This window comes from Lepisosteus platostomus, chromosome 5 (assembly GCF_059453375.1).
Source record: "Lepisosteus platostomus isolate fLepPlt1 chromosome 5, fLepPlt1.hap1, whole genome shotgun sequence".
NCBI classification, from domain to species: domain Eukaryota; kingdom Metazoa; phylum Chordata; class Actinopteri; order Semionotiformes; family Lepisosteidae; genus Lepisosteus; species Lepisosteus platostomus.
Genome location: NC_142615.1, coordinates 10025805 through 10047859, shown reverse-complemented (window position 1 = coordinate 10047859; position 22055 = coordinate 10025805). Strand labels below are relative to the sequence as shown.

General features: G+C 45.2%; 3 non-coding genes and 1 pseudogene across 3 annotated transcripts; 2 read left to right on the top strand and 2 right to left on the bottom strand.

The window, feature by feature from the left end:
• Window positions 1–1087: 1087 nt before the first annotated feature.
• On the top strand, window positions 1088–1159 carry trnap-agg (transfer RNA proline (anticodon AGG)). Its single transcript has one exon. It is a non-coding gene; the product is annotated as a tRNA-Pro (tRNA).
• Window positions 1160–5528: 4369 nt separating this feature from the next.
• On the bottom strand, window positions 5529–5647 carry LOC148663273 (5S ribosomal RNA; annotated as a pseudogene).
• Window positions 5648–6585: 938 nt separating this feature from the next.
• Window positions 6586–6750, top strand: LOC148663272 (U1 spliceosomal RNA). Its single transcript, XR_015937845.1, has one exon. It is a non-coding gene; the product is annotated as a U1 spliceosomal RNA (small nuclear RNA).
• A 14146-nt stretch (window positions 6751–20896) lies between these two features.
• Window positions 20897–20989, bottom strand: trnar-ucu (transfer RNA arginine (anticodon UCU)). The gene is made up of 2 exons: window positions 20953–20989; window positions 20897–20932 (listed from the first exon to the last, which is right to left on the bottom strand). It is a non-coding gene; the product is annotated as a tRNA-Arg (tRNA).
• Window positions 20990–22055: the final 1066 nt, after the last annotated feature.

Below are 22055 nucleotides of genomic sequence, written 5' to 3'. Positions count from 1 at the left end.
CGTGTTTTGCGCTCCTTTGACTATCGGCATATCGGGTGACTGCAAACACTGAAGTTCTTGCTTTCGGAGTGTGGAACATTGTTTTCAAGTGATCGCTGTTCTGTCATGTTGACGCCGAGTGAATCTTTCTTTGGCAACATGGGCAGGCTGACAGCAGTGCGAGCGAAAGTAATGGCAAATTTCTTGACTTATTTCTGAATGTGAATGTTCTTTAGAAAAGGGATGCGGCGTTGCTTCTCGCCCGTGTAAAGGTCACGCATTCCAGACGTGGTTATGAGCGAACAGTTGCCGCAAGTGTTTGAAAAGAGCAAGAGAGGAAGCAGCCCTGCCCCGCGTGAGGATCAAACTCAGGCCCTTCAGATGAAGAGACTGACGCACTACCAATTACGCCAACAAACCCAGCTGCAGGACACACACCGGAAAGTTTGCCTCACATGGATTTCAGTCGCCCGTTCCCTAATCTTTAGACGCCCTCTGCTGAATGTTGCATTTGCCTTTTGATCTCACCGATACATTTTTGGTCTGTTTCTGTTGTGAGTCCGTCTTTCAGATCTCACCTAGCACAAGTCTCTCTGGCTGAAGTGGCCTCTCTGCTTCAGCATCGTGCCCTCACTCAGCCATTAAAAATGTCACTCGGACTTCTGACAAGCTGACATGAAATGTCAAGAGAGAGTGGCGGAGACGCTTAAGCCAGAGAGAAGATGAAAAGGGGGCGTGGCTGCGAAACGCTTGACAGCTGCACGATGCTCTCCCTGCAAGGCGTGACCACAGGCTAAAGGACACCTTTTGGCACATCAAGCTCTAAGCACACACCTGGAGGATGCGGGAATTGATCCTGCTACCTCCCACATGCAAAGCAAGCGCTGTACCATACAAACCAACCCCCCTCGCTGGGGCTTATGCCTCGGCGTCACCTAGTGCCGCTTGTTCCCCTCTTACCGGGCACAGTTCACTGCCCTTCGTCTACAAGGCAGTCGTGTAATTGCGGCTTTCTTGACTTATTGATGAAGGTCTGACTGGACGAGCGAATGACGCCTCTCCCCCATCCTCAAGCTCGCTGACAGGTTGAAATGGAAAGTGCTGCTGTGGCTCGTTGGTCTAGTGGTATGATTCTCGCTTAGGGTGCGAGAGGTCCCGGGTTCAACTCCCGGACGAGCCCTTGTGTGCTCTTTTCCTCCTCTTCCACAAGACTGGGAACTGATATCCACATCACTTCGCAGCGTCTGCTTATGGCAAACGATGGAATGTGACTAATGACTGAACGAGCCTGGTGAATTCTCATCACGTGGCACAATGAGAGCGTGCAGTCAGCTGTCCGAGGCGGCAACCTCATTGCTCGTTCAAAAGAACACGTACTGAAAACTCATCACCACTATGTCGTAGATGAGCACCGCGATCGCTTGTTGTCATGCGTCCTTACTTGGGAAATGCAGAAGCAAAAACTGCCCTCTCTCAGCCACCGAAACGTGTGCGGCTCGCCTTGCGCTCTCTGCGCCTCGCATATTTGTGGAGCTGTCTGCTCTTCTTTCTGTTGAAGTAATCAAGCTACGGGGCGTCCTGCAGCCTATGATGTTCTCACTGAGAGCTTTCAAGATTTGAAGGAAAACTACGAGCTTGATTGCTCAAGTCGAACGAATGTGATTGTTAAGCAATCGATGATCAAAAGCACGTCTTCTAACAATTCGTGAGAGTATTATCAGCACTGTTTTCACTCGGATATACTTTTCACTTGCTAAGCTGACAAATTGGACGAGAAAATGCCCGAGACACACTCAGTGCAGACTGAGGTTGGGAAGGAGGTGTGGCCCTTCAACGCTTGACAATTGAAGGACATTCTCTCCGCAACGGAGGAGCACCTGTCAGAAGTCACAGAGGCTAAATGAGAGCACCAGGCTCCTGGAGCTCTAAACTCAGACCTGGAGGATGCGGGCATCAATCCCGCTACCTCTCGCATGCTAAGCGAGCGCTCTACCATTTGAGCTCATCCCCCTCAATTCATGCTTCTCGGCATCATGTCTTACCGCCTCTGCCCCTCTTACCGGGCACCGCCCACTGCCCTTGGTCTGCAAGGCAGTCCTTTCAAGTGCGATGACGACGCTGGGACCTTCGTTGCCTATTGTACGAGCTGAACTTTTGTGCTCATCAATTCAACGCTCTTTCCATCAACTCATCTTGTCTTTTGACGCTTCGTGTTTTGCGCTCCTTTGACTATCGGCATATCGGGTGACTGCAAACACTGAAGTTCTTGCTTTCGGAGTGTGGAACATTGTTTTCAAGTGATCGCTGTTCTGTCATGTTGACGCCGAGTGAATCTTTCTTTGGCAACATGGGCAGGCTGACAGCAGTGCGAGCGAAAGTAATGGCAAATTTCTTGACTTATTTCTGAATGTGAATGTTCTTTAGAAAAGGGATGCGGCGTTGCTTCTCGCCCGTGTAAAGGTCACGCATTCCAGATGTGGTTATGAGCGAACAGTTGCCGCAAGTGTTTGAAAAGAGCAAGAGAGGAAGCAGCCCTGCCCCGCGTGAGGATCAAACTCAGGCCCTTCAGATGAAGAGACTGACGCACTACCAATTACGCCAACAAACCCAGCTGCAGGACACACACCGGAAAGTTTGCCTCACATGGATTTCAGTCGCCCGTTCCCTAATCTTTAGACGCCCTCTGCTGAATGTTGCATTTGCCTTTTGATCTCACCGATACATTTTTGGTCTGTTTCTGTTGTGAGTCCGTCTTTCAGATCTCACCTAGCACAAGTCTCTCTGGCTGAAGTGGCCTCTCTGCTTCAGCATCGTGCCCTCACTCAGCCATTAAAAATGTCACTCGGACTTCTGACAAGCTGACATGAAATGTCAAGAGAGAGTGGCGGAGACGCTTAAGCCAGAGAGAAGATGAAAAGGGGGCGTGGCTGCGAAACGCTTGACAGCTGCACGATGCTCTCCATGCAAGGCGTGACCACAGGCTAAAGGACACCTTTTGGCACATCAAGCTCTAAATACACACCTGGAGGATGCGGGAATTGATCCTGCTACCTCCCAAATGCAAAGCAAGCGCTTTACCATACAAACCAACCCCCCTCGCTGGGGCTTATGCCTCGGCGTCACCTAGTGCCGCTTGTTCCCCTCTTACCGGGCACAGTTCACTGCCCTTCGTCTACAAGGCAGTCGTGTAATTGCGGCTTTCTTGACTAATTGATGATGGTCTGATTGGACGAGCGAATGACGCCTCTCCCCCATCCTCAAGCTCGCGACATGGAATACTGGTGTGTATTTTTTTCTTTAAAGTACCGAGACCAGCCATATACTGTATGTTTATGTTAAGATTTCCCTTCAGTGGTAAAATTAGATATGAATATCCAATACTTAAACGGGCACAGTTAAGACATTAAATATACATATACATATTGTATACAGTACAGTTTGCATACGGTAATATGTTTATGTTACGCGATTAAAAAATAAATAAATAAAACTGGAAGGTCCAGCACCAGCTGGATTTGAACACACAAACTGCCAGTTGGTAGTCACGCACCTAGACCAGTAGGCTATAAGACAGCTCACATGAACAGGCAGGCGAAACAGCCCTACACAGCCCTGCCGCAGTACACGGATATAATCATACCGTTATTAAATTCTTGAGATACGCGATTCCATATTATATTCCCTTTTAATCAAATTCTAAAAGTATGCTTGTTGACTCCGGTATCACGTTAGTTAAAGACTTCGAAGCTTACAATGTTTAGGGAGAAATGGAATACTGGTGTGTATTTTTTTCTTTTCATGATAGGTGTCGCATTTTAAATCATTTTCGTAGTTAGAAATTATGAAACGGCCTGTTAAAAGCAAGGAAGTTTTTATGCCCTTTGAAGTAAAACAAAATGCCTGACAAAGTATGGCTTGGACAGATTCCAAGTGCTTGTACAAATGTGCTAAAGAAATTATACTTTGAGTATACAGCTTGTCCAAAGTCATCCATTATTAATACTATTAGTAATATCTTCAGTAAAGGCTTTGATGCATAAATATTTCTGATTAAGGTAGGTTGTGTACTTTTGTCCAACTGAGCAATCTTGCTTTCATAAAATATACCAACATTTTAATGACTGATGATTAACATGCTGTAATACACAGTTCAAAATTAAAGGCTCAAATGCTGTACATGAGAGGTTAAGCTCCCCCTGGCGGTTTTACAAGGCGACGCCGGATAGTTAGTCACGTGACACACGTGAACTGCGTGATACCGCGTGATACCGCAACACGCCCACCGGGGTATGCCGCGAAATACCTCACCCATTTTGAATGGCTGCATCTGTACATGCTCGGGAAAGCGAATCCGAACAAACCTCATGCCATCAGCAATGGTGGTCCCAGGGTAGTGGCGCATCCTGATGTCCGAAATCACTCTCACCTCCCAGCTACTCAGCTTCTCCTTGATAGTCTCGTTTGAGATATATGCCGGGAAATGGAGGAAGGACACCACTACCTCCTTCCGCTCCAGCCAGCGTCAGTAGCAGGGTGTGCCCTGCACATCCAGCCCCACAGCCACCGCGTCTGCATGTTCCTTTGAGTCCAGAGTCAGTTCAAACTCTTTTGGCGTCCGGGGGTGGCAGGCAATAAGAGAGCCCTCCCCACAGACGCCGTGCACAGCTGCGATAATAGCACCCGCAGACGGTTTCTCCACGCCGCTCACATCCACCACAACAGTATGCGCCCTTGCAAAAACCCGCCGGGGGGGTCGGTCCGAATTCCTCATCCTTCTCTTTCCTACACCACTCTCCTCCTCCACTACAATAACATTCTCTGCCTCCATGTTTTTTCCTTCCATTAAAACACAAACAGGACTCAGAAAGCAACAAAAAAGCAACAAAAAAAAAACCAAAATTCTCTCCCCTCCCCAAACAGAGCTAGGCTGAAGGGGAGGGCTTCAAAAATCAACAAAAAACACCAAAAAAAACACAAAAATTCACAAAAAACAAAGTCTTACTAAAGACAAACAAATCATCTGTTCCTCTTCTTCTTCTCCTTCTTATAGAGAGGACAGCTCCGTCACCTCTTTTACAACGCTGCTTTTTTTCCCCTGCGTTTTTCTCTTCTTCCCACGTTCTCTCTCTTCACTGCCTTCGTCCCCGCTCTATTTCACTTCAGCCTTTCACTCTTGCTTCCTTCCAATGAGGACGGAGCTGAAAGGGCGCTATAGAGGATCGCTGTGGAGAGCTGCTGCTGTGCTTTGACATCTGAGCTCTGTGGAAAACGATCTCAATACAATTCTGAAAAACGCGACTCCCCGAACGCCAGCCGAACAAGTCTCCACAGCCGAAGCGCTGTGTCTCTTTTCAGCTGGCGATAAACCTTTCCTCGATCCTTTGCGGACTTGTAAAACTGTTCATGATCAGAATAAAAAACGCTCACGCTAATACACAAGCACCCGTGTCTCGCCAAAGCTGACAAATAAACAGACGGAAAAGCCGCCCTGTACGTGTGTACAGGGGAATGAGCGAGCGAGCGGGGATAGGGCGCCTCCTGCGCTTAAAAGCTTACAGCACCTGGTATTCCCAGGCAGTCTCCCATCCAAGTACTAACCAGGCCCATCCCTGTTTAGCTTCCGAGATCAGACGAGATCAGGCATGCTCAAGGGGGTGTGGCTGTAAGCAAGAGCAAGGCTCGCTGGCACCCTTCTTATAGAGAGGACAGCTCCGTCACCTCTTTTACGACGCTGCTTTTTTTCCCTTGCGTTTTTCTCTTCTTCCCACGTTCTCTCTCTTCACTGCCTTCGTCCCCGCTCTATTTCACTTCAGCCTTTCACTCTTGCTTCCTTCCAATGAGGACGGAGCTGCGGGAGAAAGGGCGCTATAGAGGATCGCTGTGGAGAGCTGCTGCTGTGCTTTGACATCTGAGCTCTGTGGAAAACGATCTCAATACAATTCTGAAAAACGCGACTCCCCGAACGCCAGCCGAACAAGTCTCCACAGCTGAAGCGCTGTGTCTCTTTTCAGCTGGCGATAAACCTTTCCTCGATCCTTTGCGGACTTGTAAAACTGTTCCTGATCAGAATAAAAAACGCTCACGCTAATACACAAGCACCACAGAGATGGAGGGTGAGATGGGGCCTCATTTAGGACAGCATATCACCGCTTAATTCTGTCTTATTAACAAGCATTGCCGCTACAATGGCATCTCTCCTGTCAAACTTCCTCCTGACGTGTTTGACAGGATCTGGGCTGTGGTGAACAGTTGGAAAGACGCCCTGTGGAGAGTGGGGAACATGGGGCTGTTCAAAGGCATTGAGGTCCCAGTCAAGGCAGCAGGTAGCCTGGCCCTGTTCATCACCCGAGAGAACTATTACCTCAGAGATCTGTGGAGAGAAAGGAGGGAAGAAGCAGAAAATCTGTGGGAAATAGAGAGCATAGGTCAATATCTCAAGAAACTGTGAAAAACATTATCATGTTTAAGTAAAGAATGCGATTTACACCAGAAAAAAAGAAATTGTTGCTATGTAACTGGTACCATGTCAAAATGTAATGAGATGTGATCATATATACTGTTTTAAGTATGTATATTAATGTAAAGCTTTCTAATTTGTGATGTCCTGTATTTTTTTGTGAAAAGAAAATAAAGTTCTTAAAAAATCGATTCACCCAGGGCGAGGCTCGGCCATTGCACTCCGGCTGTGCTGACCCCTGCGAATTCCCCAAATGTGGGAATCTCGACTGCATAATTTCTGGTAGTGGGGGACTGCGTTCGTGCTCTCCCCTGATGTGCTTGGTCCAATATCAGATACGGAAGAGTTACGACACCACGTGCTGCGATAGGATCCCAGTTTGAAAGGAGTCGATGCCACTGCTGGTTCCCGGTTTCTTTTAGTTAAAGGTCCGGAGAAGCAATTCAAGCTTGTTACACTACTCCTTCCGGATATTCATTCCCTTTTCAAAGTCAGTCGTTTTGCTGTAGTCTGCATTATTTAGGCTGATTATCGAGGTTAGCCTTTATTTGGTCATGGGGGCCCCACCACACAGCTTCAAGTAGCGAGTCAGACGCCACTGCTTTCACTTACGGCCACACCACCCTGAACACGCCCGATCTTGTCTGATCCACCACTTGTTTTTCGTATAACTATACATATATTCATTTATTACTGATTTCATTCATTGAGCACAGATGCGATAGAGGTACAGCCATTCACTATTTGACATGTCTGCACTGGTAATCATAAAACGGGTGAATCTGTCTTGAGAATTAGCATACAGTACCGAGGCCCCCATGACCAAATAAAGGCTAACCTCAATAATCAGCCTAAATAATGCAGACTACAGTGTAGCAGCAATGCTTGTTAATAAGACAGAATTAAGTGTTGCTGTGCTTTCCCAAATGAGGCCCCATCTGTCTCTTCATCTCTGTGGTGCAGCCACAGAGAAGCTATTCATGCAGGCTGATTTAAAGATGTTTTCTTTTGATAAGGGACAGCTCCCAAATGGGGATGCATTTAGCTAAGCCTGGCTATCATGATCAATGGGCATCCATTGGCGCCTATCTGTCTAGGGAGTGCCAGATGGACATCTGGACTGCATTCCTAAGTGTCAGGAGTAAGTGACTCATATCTCACCTTGATCAACCAATCAGGGACTGGTAGGGCCGAGTAACCCACGTGGGTCTCTGATGCCCATGAAACTTTCATCCAATGAACGAGCTGAAGTTCCTCCAGGTAAAAACAGGCAACAAAGAGCTCCAAGACTATTCTAAAGGGAATTCAAAGGAGAATTCCAGGAGTGTGAGACAATTCCAGGGCGGGACGGCCCGGGAGCAGAAAGGCTCCCAAGGGCAGGACATTCTCGCAGCGCGCCTCCTGACCATCCTGAGACTCAGCCCGGACAACCACAGAACGGCCAGTGTGTCCGAGTGCCAGAACTTTCCTTTGTTCTAAGAGTCTAGAGCGGAGGTTGCCAGAGAGTAACCAGAGGATCCACCCGAGGTTAGCACAAGCAGCAGGCCTCGTGAACAGGTCGAACTGTGGACAGCTGAATCACTATTCAGAACTAGCTCTTCATCAGGAACGAACCGGTCCACTTCCTGACTTGCTGGGACTCACAGTCATCTTTTCTCCTGTGTGCAAACTTTGCTAGTTAAAGCCAACACTAACTAGCCGGTAAGTGAGCATCAGCAGAGCACCGTCGCAAGCCGCACAGCACAGCCTGGCACCAAGCCAGAGAGCGCGGATTGGACAGCAACAGCCTGCAGCTGTTTCTTTGTGCCCGCAGGAGATCTGAATCCCCAGAGATTGGCTGAGTATTCAACTTCAATGCATTACAGCTCGAGAATTCAATTGTTATCCCAACCAGTTGATATCAATTTAATTCCTAAGAGTTAGGTACTTGTTTTGAGTATCTAATGTAGAAGTTGTAACCAAGTTCAATTACGAAATGGTCTAAATGAATGATATACTGAACGTTTGTCCTCTTGATATATGTAACTCTTGGTAACTGACTGAATATATACCCTTTGTATTCTGATAACCCTCTCGATAAGATCTGTTAGGTTTATTCTGTTAGATCTGTTAGGCTTAATATATATTATATATATTAAGAAATGTATCCTCGTGTATTAGTACCTGTGTGTGCGCATTTTTTGAGTTATATCGCATGGTTGGATTCTAAAGCCATTAAAAGAATAATTTTGTGATTTACTGCTACAATTAATAATTGTCCCAGTAAATGCCCAAACCCTACAGAACTGGTGCCTTCAGAGAGCCACTACTTTTAATTTTGCTACGGCTATGATTACATATTTGGCGTCCCTGAGCCGGTTTTCTTACATATTTGGCATCCCTGAGCCCATCAAACCACTACAATAGCATTACTGATAGTTTTAGTTTTAATGCTATTATTTATGTAATATAAGTGATACTTATAGTATTAGTTTCAGAGTATGACATCTTTCTGTATGATCAGGACAGGAGCTGCAGGTCCACTGTGTTGTGGCTGCAGTACAATTTTAGCTTATTATTATAATACTTTTTAACAGCGACAGATTCTTAAGATCACGAGGTGTTTACGATATTATTTCAGTATTAAGCTGTTACTACATTCGGAACTGTCCCATAGGATTCAGTGTTCCATTAGTTTGGCACTAAACTGCTTAGTCTATTGCAGGAATTGTACTTAGTCCTGTCCTGTAGTGTCCTCTAGAGAGCAGCAGCTGTTTCCTTGGGCTCATTGCAATTGGGAACATTGTGATTATTGAGCAGGGGACTAAAATCAGCAGACGAGCGCGTTGCAAATCGGTAGTAATCTGGCGTACAGAGCTGCATGCTAATCTCTGGATCATCTCCAGTTAATGCGATGCTGTTCTTACCTTGCAATTGACCCAATCTGACTACTGGCACCAACCCTGTTATTACAAAGAAACTTCTTGTGTAACTACCGTGATACATAAGTTTGGTGGAGAGGTTTGGCAGCCCATATTCAGTCAAAGGTGTGTGTGCAGATCACTGTGATATATAGGCATCAACAAACTGACAAATACAATATTAAATGTTTAACTGATAAAACCCAAATGAACCAAACCTGTATAAATTAGTGGTGGAAAGGAGTCTTTTTATATAGCAAAAGGTCTCTGATCCTTTGGTAAGAACGATGGGTATATAACCCATTGTCCTCAATATTAGAAATGAATCCTTGAGCATTGCCGTTGTACCAACGATCCTCAAAAGTGCTGCCATTACCACTGTTCCATAAAATCCTAACATTACCCTTTCTTGCATAAATTGTAGAACATGCCGTCACATTTCAGTTGCTTCTCAGTAGCAGTTTGATCTATTATCACCCTACTCCCCACATCATAACCTTCGCTCTTCTAATTCTAGTCTCCTAACTGTCCCCCAAGCCTGTCTACACTGCATGGGTGACGGGGCCTTCTGCTGTTATGCCCCCAAGCTCTGGAACTCTCTCCCCAAGGATACCAGAGTCACCTTCCCTAAACTCCTTCAAATTCAGACACCTTGTTCTGTAGAAGAGCCTTTGCTGAACTGGTTCTATTCTTTACCCCTCTGCTTCTACTTTCCTCTCAATCTATTGGAATTGTTTTATCCTGTGTATTCTAATTGTAATTCTGTCAAGTGCTTTGAGAAGCCACCTTCAGAACCATTATATAAAATAGTTTATTCTAAATCCTTGAAGCTTTAATAGGGCACTGCAGTAGGGCTAAAAATTGACAGCCTTAGTGGGCCATCATGATTTGTGCAAATTATAGGTAGTCACAAAGGACGACTAGGATTCACTTGAAATCCATGACACGGGACACTGAAACAGTGGAGAGTCTTTGTGTAGTAAGCGTTCAGTCTCAATCTACACCGTCTGTGTTGCTGGTAGAGGTAGTTGTGAACACCTGTCTTCCGGATCAAGTACTGGGATCTCCAGTCTCAATCCTAATACTTCTTATGACTGTCCACTACCACTGCTGTGAAACCAACACCCATAAGATAAGACCTCCGAGATTCTAACTGTACCATTATTCACTGATGTTCACACACCAGTATTGTTTCTCTGCAAAGGAAGGAAGGCCTACTTTACACCAAGCCCCTGTTGACAATTCCTTCCTTGTGTTTATTTTAGGAAGTTTGTGCAGCCTAGAATAGGACACCAGATCTCACTCTTATTGGGCACTATAGTAGCAACTCACTCCATAACCACTACCCTTCTCGGAAACGGGAGGATTTCAAGTATATTGAACACCTCTGTCTCTCCCACAGTAAAAGATCACACTGCCCTGCCCAAGGAAAAGTGCAGCCATCTTCCCCCAGTACAATGCTTTATTACTCCAGCCATTTTCAGTCCTCATTGGCAGCAATACAGGAAGCATTCTTGAAAGGGGAACCCCCACAAATACAGTGCTTCCATTTATTAATGGGTCTCACTTCCCTTGAATTCCTCCACCCCATTCAAACCTATAAACCATAAAGAAACAAGGGCAGGCAGAAGGGTCTTTCACAGCTTTATTGAGATGTTGCCATTACAAGGCGAGTGGAGGCAGGAGAGTCACAAGGGCCAGGCTTTTGCCTTCATTCAAGCACCTGGGGAGGAACAAGGAGTACAATCCAGCTGAACTGCAGGACACCCACCCCTACAGGAGCTCCTCCTGCCAGACCCTACCTGTCCACTGGCCAACATCTCCAAAGTCCTCTGCTCCCTCCACATCCTCACTGGTGCTCTCAGCATCTTCACTGGAGCTCTGAGGGTCTCCCTCCTCATCCTCAGTCCAGTCAGCTCCCACATTCAAAGTAGCTTCTACTGGTGCCACAGCCACCCGACTGCTGGTCACCAGGCTCCTGGTACCTGTGGACAAGTAACACCCAGGAGTGAGGGATCTGCTATACCCAGAGTCCCACAGTGATGCTACTCATCTAAACAGTCCCTTTGTCCAGCACGGGATCATTCCTCAGTTGTCCAAGCATGGTTGTCTCTTGGGCAGAGATGCATCCACAAGGGATAGAGAACCAGACCCACCTTCATTCCGACTGCCAGCACACCTGGACTCACAGCAGGCACAGACCTCATGGTCACCATACAGCTCCTCCCACCTGGAGGAGAGGAGGACAGGTGAGACCTCCACCTGGCATGTCCCAGAGCACCCTCAGCAGGCTCCTTGCAGAAGTACCTCTTCGCCTCCCTGTTGTAGGTGCAGGACTTGGTCCCTGGTGTTGCTTTAGCAGGAGCCACAGCCATGACACAGTGCATGTACAGCTCAGTCACTTCATGCTGCAAGAGGGAAGGTCACAGCATTAAGGGATCAAGGCCAATAGAGGGACAGAGAAGGACCTTCTGCCATCAGTGAAGGCAAGCTGGCAGCTCTAGGCACTACAGCTGCCACAGTCTGGTTCACATCTAGATCATGGATGAAAAAGCAGACAATGGATCAGTAGAGCAAGAAGGCTGAGCAGCCTTTGAGAGCAGTACCTTCCTGAACAGCTTCTTCTGGAAGAAGAAGGCATCAATCGTGAAGCGAAGCACATCCTTCTGCTTGGAGGGGACAAACCTGGACAGGCAGCCATCTGCCTTGCTGTCCACCATGCACCTGGGGACAAGGACAAGGATGAGCCCCTGCAGGTTCTCAGGGCTCCTCCCACCTCCCCTCCCAGAAGGGGCCGTGCCCCAAGTTGTCGATCACAGGGAAACGGGGCTGCGAGTGCTGGTCTGGTTTCTCCGTTACGTAACACGAGTGGATGTACAGCCTCTGCGCCGCTGTGGCAAAGTAGGCAGTGGCCTGGAAGTACATGGGCTGACCCAGGAAGTACTCATCCTTGGGAGAGAGCCGGACCCAGTGGGCTGGAGAGAGAGGCAGCATTACACCTGCACACAGCACCCCCTGCAGGCAGGAGGAGCCACTCGCTCAAAGAGCTTACAGTTGGTGGTGAGCAGCACAAAGCTGTGCTTGTTCTTCAGGTCCTTGAAGAAGGTCCTTCTCCTGGCCCACGTGGGGACATAGCCAACCTTGTAGGAGTAGTGGAACCTGCAGGACAGAGGGGATGAGGGGCTTCTGGACACTTTCCCAGCAGCTTCTCAGCAGCAGCAGAGCCCTGCCTACCTGTTGTAGGAGCACTTGACCAGCACAGAGAAGGGAATGAAGCGATGCACAGGTGCACTGGAGGAGGGCGGGGCATAGCGGAGAGTGTTGGAGTACACCAGGCGGCCCTGGACAACCTGCAGGGTCACAGAGGAAGAGATATTCCCAGGAAAGGCAACCCCGACACTAGCCCTACAGCTCACATCGATACACTGCATGTAGATGAAGACCTGCTTACCGATCGCTCGGTGCCGCACTCGTGAAGCCCGTAGATGAAGTAAAAGTAACGGCATGTGGTTCGGCTGACGCTGCAGTTGCCCAAGGTCACCTCCGATGGCCGACAGCTGAAGCCGAACAGGAGCTGACTGACCCTCACGTACATCCTGCTGGAGTCGCACTACACAGCCACTCCTCGAGTGCCCCCGATGGCCGGGCGAGCCGGCTGCCGCCCTCGCTGGGGAGGAAACAGGATGCTTTTGATGTAGGCGGGTAAGGGGCGGCTGCCGGCTTCATCTTCTCCTTGTCGAAGTAGGGCGAGTACATGTCTCTGGACACGGGAAGGCGGCAAAAGTCGGGAGCCAAGGACTGCGAGTCATTCTCGCTTACAGACAGGTCTTCGGAGGGCGCATCTGCCAGGCTCAAGTCCTCCGACTGGGCTGCATCTTCAGGAGCCGGGAGGTCGGCCTGGAGCGTTAATTCCCGAGAGTCCCAGCGGAAATCAGTGCAGGGAGCCCATCTGTCACGGACGTCCAAAGGGACTAACCGTGGGGAGCAGGAGAGCAGAAAAAGACCCATATGCATAGCGGCGAGACGGGAAAAAGGCCCGGGCTCATTAGTGCAAAGAGTTCAGGAATGCCATATAAAAACCTATGCCCTCAGGGAGCGGATGTGGGGCGCCCTGGTGCTAGGCGGGTCTCAGGACATCCGAACATCAATGCTGAGCGAGGACAGAGCGCAAGACCCGGAAATATATAGCCCAAGGGAAAGAGAGGGTCAGGAAGGACAGCAGACCAGAAACGAGGGCCAGGACAGAGAAGGAGCGCCCTCTGGCTGCAGAGGGTGTGACACCGGCCCCTGCGCACAGGCACAGCACAAAGAGAAACGAGCGCATTGCCAAATTGACGTCCCGCTAAACTGCTACAGAAGTAAGACAAGTAAACCACCAAACTGTGTTGAAGCAAGAGAGCATAAAGTGTGAACACGGTGACTAGGTTTTTATACTAGCAGGACTATGCTACCACACACATGGTCACACTACCGCTCAATCAACACAATCAATTACATACAGAGACCCGGATTGTTCTCAGCGTCTAATTAGAACCTGCTTCCAGTCTGAGGCGGGACTCCGTGAAGCCGCCTGAACACTTTCCCGTGTGTATCTGACATCAGCGGAGGAGTTCCACGCAATTTCGACAGAATTAAATCACCCACACGTGTAAAATTTGCTCAGATTAATTTATTATTCAATTAGTTTCTAATTTCCGAGGACAGTGTGTTAAACTCGCTGTCAGACAGAGTACGGAACATGCGACACGTCCGTCCACACTTTCTTTTATCGAGGGGGCTGTTCTATCAACACGTACCGCAAAGAAAATAACTTTACTATTTTTCATGTGTAACTGCATGTCATATTAAAATGTGTAATACAACCATTTCTTTGCTTCCCAGTAAAGAAATACTGATCAGCTTTTGACATTATCTGATAATAATTTGTCTGATTTTCCAGAGATTGCTTTTGCTTCGCAGCACTGAGAACCGATGGACGCCCGTTTCCGCCAGGGAGTAAAAAAACGCACTATGGTATCTCAGAATTGTGACATAGAATCATAGAATTGCGACCTAAAAACTCAGAAATTTGAATTTATCTCTCATATTTGCGACTTCGAAATAACCCATATTTTATTGTCTGTCCTTTTGTTATTGTAACGGATTCGGGTTCTAGGGCTTGTGCCCTCGCCGCTCCCACCCTACTTCGTGCCTAACTGTATTGGCTCGAACCCAGGTCTTGCTAGCTAGAACCCGAATCCGTTACAATAACAAAAGGACAGACAATGAAATATGGGCTATTTCGAAGTTGCAAATGTGAGATATAAAGTCGGAGTTGTGAGTTACTAAGTCGCAATTCTGAGTTACTTAGCCGGAATTCTGCGATACCATAGCGCGTTTTTTTGTAACTCCCTGGCGGAAACGGGCTTTCATACATTTCAATTAGTCTGATCAGTGCAGGACAAGTTAATGTAGAATCATTACTATGTCTGTCTCTTGTTTGTATATAAATGAATGTCTTTGACAACTTAATGTTAGTTTTTAATTTTGTTTTACGATGTAGGTCATGCGTTAACATATGCACGAGCATACGAAATGTCTCACTCCTGATTCAGCTCATGCTCCATAGGAGAGAAGAGATTCCTCCTGCTTCTCGTACAATCATATCAGAACAGAAGCCCGTGTCGCCCAGCTCTGATTCAAGAGCGACTCGCATCTTCAGCCCTTTTTTTATTCGTGATCCTAATTTTCTTTAGTTATGATCAATATTTAACTTTTTCTAAATAAAACGACAATAATCAAACATGCAGGCAGACTTTTAAAAAGTATTAGGAGCTGACAGGGTGCCCCTTTGGAATAGTTGTCAGAAAATGTGAGAAAAGGAAAGGTACGTAAGCTCTCACACACAGCATTAGAGATTGGCATCTGATGAAAAAAAAAAAACTACCTGTCTCCCCAGCATTTAACGGTGCTGTTGTTTTGATTTTACATATTGTTAGCATTTTAATGAATTGTTAAAAGATTGATACACAAATCGCTAAATAAGAAAACGTAAAAACCCTAGCTGTAAGCAATTGGCCATTCATATTCCTGAATTTTAAATCCCTGTGTTTTTCTGTATCCGAATGCCTGGTGCAGCTAATTTGAAAGCAGAGTCTACCATTTACAGAAGCGTTTCGTTGCCACCAAGGAAAAAAAATCCTGAGTTTACAGGAGTAAAGAGGAAACAAATGCAAACACCGTTTAGAAAAAACACACACGTCTCAGGCCTTAACCATGACAAGGATAGGATTTGAACCTAGACGAACAGAGCACAATGAATTAGCAATCCAAAAAGTGACTCCTGTTTAATTTTCTTTTCGCTTGCTCGATTTGTAGTACGCTCCTAAATCCTTACAACCGATAAACAAAACGGCTTCATGTGCCACAGCATTCTGCTGCAGGTACGGTTTGCACCGTGTATTAGGCGAACCCGAATTAAATATTTCAAATATGTGAAGAATTTCATGAAACCTGAAAAAAGATCACAGCCAATGTCAGCAATTCAGAGCCTGTAGGCAGCTTCAACAGAACAAAACGATCTGAAGCCGCAATAATTTCTTAGAGTGTATTGTGACACTCTAACCACGTTGTTGCTATTACTGCTACTTCTGCTGCCGTTGCTTTAAACTCTACTCATCGGGCAAGTAAAGTTGTACAAAGAATAGACTACTTTGAGCCGTCCAAATTCCATTATGTGAATTTAAGCTTTTTTTTTATTAATAACAGCATTAGTAATACAATGCGTGCTCAGAAACCTTACTTATTAGCTTATGAAGCAATAGTGTTTCGACAATTTGCGGTCTTCAAAAAGTAAACGCTGAAGTTTTTATACTTCCTTGTGAGCAGATCACCTTTGATTTAGAAAAGGAAAACTTACTCCACTGTTGCTTTCATTGCAATATCTGAATCGAGACCCAAGCGCTAAGAAAGCTGAAAAACGCAGAAGTCATAAACCCGATTTTAATTTAGACACACATTTTCTAATGCAGCCTTCATTACAAGACAGTCTATTTCTCGAAAGCGTGTTATGTAAAAAAGAGAAAAACGAAAATATATGGATGACAATATTTAAAAGCTTAAGATTTTACTTTTGAGAAACTGTCATTTTATGTATCTAGACGCTTTTCAACCACTGCTTTTAGAACTTTGCTGTGCTTCCTGAATCATTTTCAGCGTTATAAACTTGGTGTGGAAGTAGCGATCACTTTGTAGAGCAGTTGATAGACTGGAGCTGTTCAGACTACTCTTGTTATTCCTCAAATGCTTCCATCATTTTTCTTTCAGGCTAGAACGCGAGTGTGTACATGTGTTTGGTTTTCGTTTCACTGATTCCCATTGAAGATTTGTGAATTAACAAGGAAAGAATCAGTTGCCTCGGAAAGCAGAAGGTTTGGTTCTCAACGATCTTGAAGACACGCCCATGTAGAGCAGCGTGTGATGATTCGTACTATAAAAGACCAAGTGCTCACAGTGACGTCTGTGTTTGCCGTTGAAACTTTTCATCTCGGGCGCACTTTTAGAAAGCAAAGATAGAGCAGTTGTGTTGAATCACACTATCACAGCTGTCAGCAGAGTGGCGCAGCGGAAGCGTGCTGGGCCCATAACCCATAACCCAGAGGTCGATGTATCGGAACCATCCATTGCTATACACACCGTCAGTCTAATGAAGTGAATTTAAACTGATCTTTTTCTCTCGTTCACACTTACTTACAGTAAGCTTCACACTTACTGTATTCGTTAATCTTTACCAATAGCAGATGCCCAAATGTATCTTTGGTTGTTCTGCGATCCTTCATAGTTTCCTCAATTCCTTCAAATGAACATCCATATCAAAGCAATTATATATATATATTACAATTAAGGTACATATTAAAAATATCAACGCACATTTCTATAATGCTCATTTAATAATGATTGTCAAGGATTGTCAAATTCTCCAACAAATCTGTGTTCTAATTTTAAAATATTTTTGCTAAGGATACAACGGGTGTATAAATGAATTCTCCCAACAGCCAGTTAAAGAAAAATTCCACACGTGAGGATGATTTTCCTGGACATTGACTTAGGTACTGAATTGTTAACTTGTTTTAGTTGCACACGAAGATTTCCTGCAACATTCAAGAGGGTTTGCGAAGAAATCCCTTCAATTTTTATCGGAGATTATGTTTACATCATCACAATCTGAAGCACGTCCCTGAGTGCGTTTGACCAACCAGCCCTTTGTTTAACAGCTGCAGAGGGACACATTCCCGTTGCTTTTCACAAATCACTGCCATTTTTTTGCAGCATTTCTTCTGTCCTGAGAAGCAAGTTTTGTATTTTATCTTTCAGAAGTTGTATGAATTTCTTGAAGTTCAAAAACAACTTGTTCCTGAAAAGAAATGAACACTTGCTTCAAAGTAAATCAAGACGTATGTGTCTCTTGCTGTGTGTGCTCTTATCTGTCCATCTCTCTCTCCTCTTCTCTCTGGCAGTCTGTGTAGAGTAGCTGAAGGGGATGTAACACCACTTGGAAAAGAAGAAAAATTCTCAGGAAAAATTCTCAGGAAAATTCTCAGGCAGAATAAAAAATCATTATTCTTTTCTCAGTCAGATTCACAGCTCAGACTCACACTCAGACAGGATCTCAACTCCGTACTGCTCTCTATCCTCACAATCCAGAACCAGAAGATATTCAGACAATCAGTGCTGCTACATGAACAATATCAGACAGAACAGCCTGGACTCATGTCACATTTCCCCCTTTTATCCTTCCTCCCAGCCCTCTTAGAGACATAGAAGAGCCCCTGGTTCTCCTCTCTGTGAACTGGGCTCAGGGGTCACTGATCTGGCAGTTGTGGGCTCTGTTCCAGGTCGAAAGCAAGAAGGTTCTATTAACGCTTTCCAGGACTTTCCAGGTCTTCTAGCCCTTCAGTATTACTTTTCTTTACTTTCTTGCCTCCCAAATATTTATAAATGTTTTATAACACACATGAGTGTGGAATTATCTTATTATTTATATATAGTATTTATGTAATAAACACCAGTAGTGACAATATGATCAGTATATTGATTATTTGTAGCCAATGGTCCGATGGTCGTGTCTACAATAGTGACCATTTGACCAGTCTGTAGCTCTGGGCAGTGGGACTCAGATCACACAGAAGACCTGTCTGTGTGTGATTCCACACCAGCCCTGGGATTCAGCTACTCTCACAAATGTCTCACAGACTGTCTTATAAATTTACAATTAGATGAAGTCATGTAACAGTTTTACAGATAATTTAAATAATCAGACAGCAGTTTTGGCAGTGGATACATCTCCACATGGGGGAAAGAAACTGAAATATATGCGCTCACTGTGAAGTAGGAAGAGGTGGTCAGACAAGCAAAACAGCTTTTCGGATAATGTGAAGTGACACTGTTTTGTGTCAATCAGCTCACGGATTCAGCTTCATGTGCGTTAAGCTGTGCATGCCTTCATGAAGACTCTCTTTAAGATGATTGCACCTTTCATTGTCAAATCGCCTTCTTTGGATACAAAAGTTGCACCAATACTAAGAGAAAGGATGAGGAATGGCTTTTATCAAGCGATTGCAGTGTTTGTTTGACTGAGGATCCTTGTGTGCTGAACTGGCCTCTGGAGAAGTGTAGTGCAGTAAAACAGAAGGTTTGTGTCACTCAAGATTGTTACAGAACAGAACAATACAATTGCAATACTTTTGTGAGAGTAAATATTACTGGTGCATCACAGTTCTTATAATGGTGAAAACAGGAGCACCTTCTCTACATTTTTGACTGAAGTATTTAAACGGAAAGAAATACTATCACTATGCAATTCATAAATGCAATTGAGCTCCTATAAAAGTTCTAGTCTGATGAAACAATGTATAGAATTAGGTGACAATATCGGAATTAATTCAAATGCACAAGATTAATTTTCAGCAACAAAAAAAGTGCTCGGAAATATTTTACAAGAATGAAACCTTACATTCACCTAAATAAACATTCACCCTCTACATTAGCAGAGAACAGTAGGATAGAAGGTTAGTGTCACTGGACACTGCATCAGAGAGGCCGTTCTCTTCTCCCTCATTATGCAGGCTTACCCACTCATGATGAACTGTCCTCCAGCGATACTCAGCTGCCATCATCGACTCAGACATGACGTTCATGTACATATTATACCTTAATATGGCACTGTGTTACAATAATTTGATCAAAACAACTGGTGAATAAATAATAATCAAATATTTTTTTCCTTTCTTTTAGTAGCTAAAGACCAAAAAAGAAGCATTTATTCTTTTCCTCTCCTACCAGCCCTTACAAGTCACCCAGTTTTTAGTTTAGAGCTGGATTAAAGCTCCAGTCTCTTTGAGGGTTGAGTTGGAATCCCACAGCTGCCAAATATCTCCAACTATCTCAGTGTTAAGAAGCAAAAAAACTCACATTTGCTGCAGAAGGAACAGGAGAATTCGTGCCATTCAGCCTTATAGCGTGATGTCATTTTCTCATTCTCGTTTTTAGATGCTTGTGATCGAATCTATGATCCTTATGAGTGTGGTCACCCTCCATAAAGGTAGCACAGATACAACGTGCCACGTTTTCAGAGAATCACATTAATTACAGGTCAGAAGAAGGCGACAAAGTGTCCGCTAGGCAGTTCAGCGATTTCAATGGTGTTCTCTGTTATTTAGGTCCAGAATGACACCCATTACAACCAGGAAACACACAGTGTCAGGCATCAAAAAGACTTCCCAAAACCCTGAACCTCTCCTTGATCCGGTGATGGCATCCAGACATTTCCTGCAACACAGCCAGGATACGGTCTTCAACAACACGAGTGAAAAGCTAATTCCCAACCTTTGCAATCCTTTGCAAAGAAGGACCGCATGTGCTCAGTGTTAAATGCACTGTTCATTATTAATAATAATAATAATCTTTACATTATATATTTTTAAAGGTGGCTTTTCAAAGCACTTTACAGAATGACAACAATACAGTTTAAAAAATACACAAGATAAGCAGGATGAGAATACACAGTTAGAGGAGACAATAGATGGTGGTATTAAATACAGTAGGAACAGAGGGGTAAAGAATAGTGCATTAAAAGCTCTTCTAAAGAAGAGGGTTTTGAATCTGGATTTGAAGGAGTTTAGAGAAGGTGACTGATATCCTTGGGGATAAAGATCCAGAGCTTTGGGGCAAAACAGAAGAAGGCCCTGTCACCCATAGAGTGTAGTCCAGATGGACTGGGGGACAGATAGGAAAACACAATTAGAAGAGCGAAGGTTGTGAGGTGGGGAGTAGGGCGATAACCCAGACAGGTACTGAGGTGCCAAGCCATGGAGAGCCTTATAGCTGAGCTTGAGGATTTTGAAGTTGACAGGAAGCCAGTGCAAGGACTCCAGGACAGGAGTGATGTGATCACAGTCCAGTGCTAATTTCTTTCATGTGGCTGCCGGTTCATTTTCAACTGTGGACTCTTAAGAAGTCCTGTATTTGATTAGATCAACACCAATCCCTAGAGGATTTCGAAAGGTTCAATAAAAATGATACATGACTCTGGTGGGACTCAAACCCACAACCTTTGAATGACTTCATTCTATCAAGGCCTAGAAGTCCAACGTGCTCTCCATTGCGCCACAGAGCCAGCTGTATGAAGAAGTGTTTGCCCCCTTCCTGATTTCTTATTTTTTTGCATGTTTGACACACTGAAAGTTTAAGATCATCAAACAAATTGAAATATTAGACAAAGATAACACAAGTAAACACAAAATGCAGTTTTTAAATGAAGGTTTTTATTATTAAGGGAAAAATTAAACCTACATGGCCCTGTGTGAAAAAGTGATTGAGATTTATCAGTCTGGAAAAGTTTATAAAGCCATTTCTAAAGACCAAAATTACCCCAAGAGCACAGCGAAGACTCATCCAAGAGGTCACAAAAAACCCCACAACAACATCCAAAGAACTGCAGGCTTCACTTGCCTCAGTTAAGGTCAGTGTTCATGACTCCACCATAAGAAAGAGACTGGGCAAAAATGGCCTGCATGGCAGAATTCCAAGACGAAAACCACTGATGAGCCAGAAAACATCTTGATGACCCCCAAGACTTTTGGGAAAATACTCTGTGGACTGACGAGACAAAAGTTGAACTTTTTGGAAGGTGTGTGTCCCATTACATCTGGCGTAAAAGTAACACAGCATTTCAGAAAAGGAACATCATACCAACAGTAAAATATGGTGGTGGTAGTGTGATGGTCTGGGGCTGTTTTGCTGCTTCAGGACCTGGAAGACTTGCCGTGGTAAATGGAACTATGAATTCTGCTGTCTACCAAAAAATCCTGAAGGAGAATGTCCGGCCATCTGTTCGTGACCTCAAGCTGAAGCGCACTTGGGTTCTGCAGCAGGACAATGATCCAAAGCGGGCAAACTTCTATGCCCACTTTGATTCTCTGAACACGGGCAATGCTGAGAAGACCCCAAGTGTGCAGGGCGAGTTTGTTCTGAAACTCTCAGAGCAGGACGTGCAGAAGACTCTGAGCAGGGTGAAAATCCGTAAGGCTGCAGGGCCTGATGGGATACCACCTCACGTCCTGAGGACATGTGCAGCCCAGCTGACCACAGTGTTTACGGACATCTTTAACTCCTCCCTGTCACAGTCCATGGTCCCCACCTGCTTTAAAAAAAACACTATTGTTCCAACCCCCAAAAAGACA